Genomic DNA, 2,596 nt, shown 5'->3' with positions numbered 1-2,596 from the left:
CTCTGTGTGGCTGCTCAGTCTCCACCACACTGGCCAGAAGGAGGCCTGGCTACTGGTGTCAGGGCTCAGCATGGCCATCCTCTTCTGGTCACCGCAGAGACCACTAAGCCCAGGCACCCACCCCAAACCTGTGTTCAGACTGACTGTCTGCTCCATTGCGGGGTCCTCTGGGCTGTTCTTGGCCAGGCAGCTGTAGGTCTCCCTCCAGGAAGCACAGCTCCCAGGGACTTGGTGGGAAGCCAGGACAGAGCTCCTCACTGGGACCCTGATTCACTCCCGATGGAGACACAGGTGCCCTGCGGTGGCAGGGTGGCAGCCCGCCTACAAGTGCCCCACAGCAGCCACGTGTGAAGTCTGGCTGCCACGTGGGGATGCATGTCCCTGGTCTGCAGCACCTCCACAGGTGAATGTGCACGAAGTGCCTTGAGGTGGCCCTACATGCACACGGGACAACACACAGATGAGTGCTCTGCCACGCTGCACTTCCCCAGATGCCTTGTGATGTCTGCTCTGGCAGGTAACAGGCTATCCTGTAGGGTAGCAAGGTCCCGTCCCCTCAGCAGGCCTTGACGTGGATGTTGAGAAGACGGGCTTTAAGTCCTGCTTCACAGAGCAGCGCAGGGTGGGCTGTGTGCCGAGGGAGTCCTGGTTTTGTATCTGCTGGCCCTGCCTGGGGTGGAGCACCTGCAGGCCAATCCTGGGAGGGCTGGGGCCACCTCCACCATTTCCTGGGTGTGTCCAGGTGCTGCTTCAGCTTAGTCCCTCAGTCTTCTGAGACTGTGGATCTGCAGCAGGTTGGACAAGGAACAATCTTCCCATTGGAAATCCTGCAAGTCAACAAGAAAAAGGCAGAAGTCCCCAATTCTAAAAACAGCAATGGCTACAAACAGCCTTTGTATAGAGGAGGAGAGAGGGAAAAAAAAAAAAAAAAACACCAGTATGAGAGGAAGGAAGTTTTCAGAACCATAACAAGAAATGGAAGTTGAACCAGCCTCGGTGGCATACACCTATAATCCCAACAGTTTAGGAGGCTGAGGCAGGAGAATCAGTTTCAAAGCCAGTCTCAAAATAATAAGATGATGTGGGGATGTGGTTCAGCAGTTAATTTAAACATGCCTGGGTTCAATCCCTGGTACAAAAAAAAAAAAAAAAATGCAAGTTGAAACTAATTTCAAGCTGAGGTTGTGGCTCGGTGGTAGAGCACTTGCTTAGCATGTGTGAGGCACTGGGTTTGATTCTCAGCACTGCATATAAATAAAAGTCCATTGACAACTAAAAAAGTTTTTTAAAAAAAATAACTTCACCAGGCCTGGTGCACACGCCTATAATCCAGCAACTCAGGAGGCTGAGGTAGGAGAATCCCAAGTTCAGAGCCAGCCTCAGCAAAAGCAAGGAACTAAACAACTCAGTGAGACCCTGTCTCAAAATACAAAATAGGGCTGCGATGTGGCTCAGCGCCCCTGAGTTCAATCCCCAGTAGCCTCCCCCCCCCTCAAAAAACAAAACAAAACAAAAAAACTTTATACCATTGCAACTGAGGAGGGTAGCTGTGGGGTGGATGGTGCAGTGACCAGCTGCACTCCTCAGGGTCAAGGTAAGTGTTGATGGACCCACTGATGTAGCAGTGCTCATGGGAGAGACGTGCACAAGTCAGAGGGGTATAGCATCCATCCTTGGGTAAGCAGGAAGCAAGGTAAGGATGCATCAACTGATTTTGTGCATGACCTTGCATCCAGGAATGGTTAGTGGGTGCACAGTCCAGGTAGGGCTGCTTCCACACTGGGGTAGCCTAATGCTGAGGGGTAGGATCCATCTGAAGAGCTATCTGTTCATATGTCTTGAGTTCGATGCTGGTGGTCAGCTGGGACCTCAGAGCTGTCAGAACATGCGAGGCCTGTACATGGATCTTGTGGCTGCTGTAACAAAATACCACAAAAACTCACTCTCATGGTTCTACAGGCCAGAAATCTGAGGTCTCGGTTTCAGTAGGGCCACACACTCTCTGAAGACTAGGGGAGATTCCTTCCTGCCTTTTCCAAGCTACTAAATCTTCAGGATCCCTGAGGTCCTTCAGTTGGAGCTATCTCACTCTCATCTCCACTTCCACGTGGTCTTCTACCTCTGTGTTTAAAACGCTCTTCTTACAAAGACATCAGTCATCTGGGATCAGGGGCCATCCCAGTCTGGAATAACCTCATCTTGATGATCCTAGAAAGCTCTGCCTGTCTCCCAGGAGTTGTAGTATCAGACTGCAGGTGTACAGGGATCCATCCACTCCTGCCAGTCTCCTCATAGCACCAGCTGGGGTCTGAAGATAAGGCAGGAGCATGGCCACACTCCTACAGTTTTTTTTTTGTTTTTTGTGGTACTGGGGATTGAACCTAGGGGAAGTACACCACTGAACCACAGCCCCAGCCCTTTTTATGAGATATAGTCTCCCTAAGTTGCCCAAGTGGCCTTGAAATTGCCATCCTCCTGCCCCAGCCCCTGGAGTTGTTGGGATTAAGGTGTGTTAGCCACTGTGCCTTGCTGGGCATGGCATCCTAATGACCTGGCCTCTGAAGTCCCAGTGCTGCTGAGTCAAAGCCGGCCTGAA

This window comes from Callospermophilus lateralis, chromosome 18, assembly GCF_048772815.1.
Source record: "Callospermophilus lateralis isolate mCalLat2 chromosome 18, mCalLat2.hap1, whole genome shotgun sequence".
NCBI lineage: Eukaryota > Metazoa > Chordata > Mammalia > Rodentia > Sciuridae > Callospermophilus > Callospermophilus lateralis.
This window is presented reverse-complemented; position numbering follows the sequence as displayed.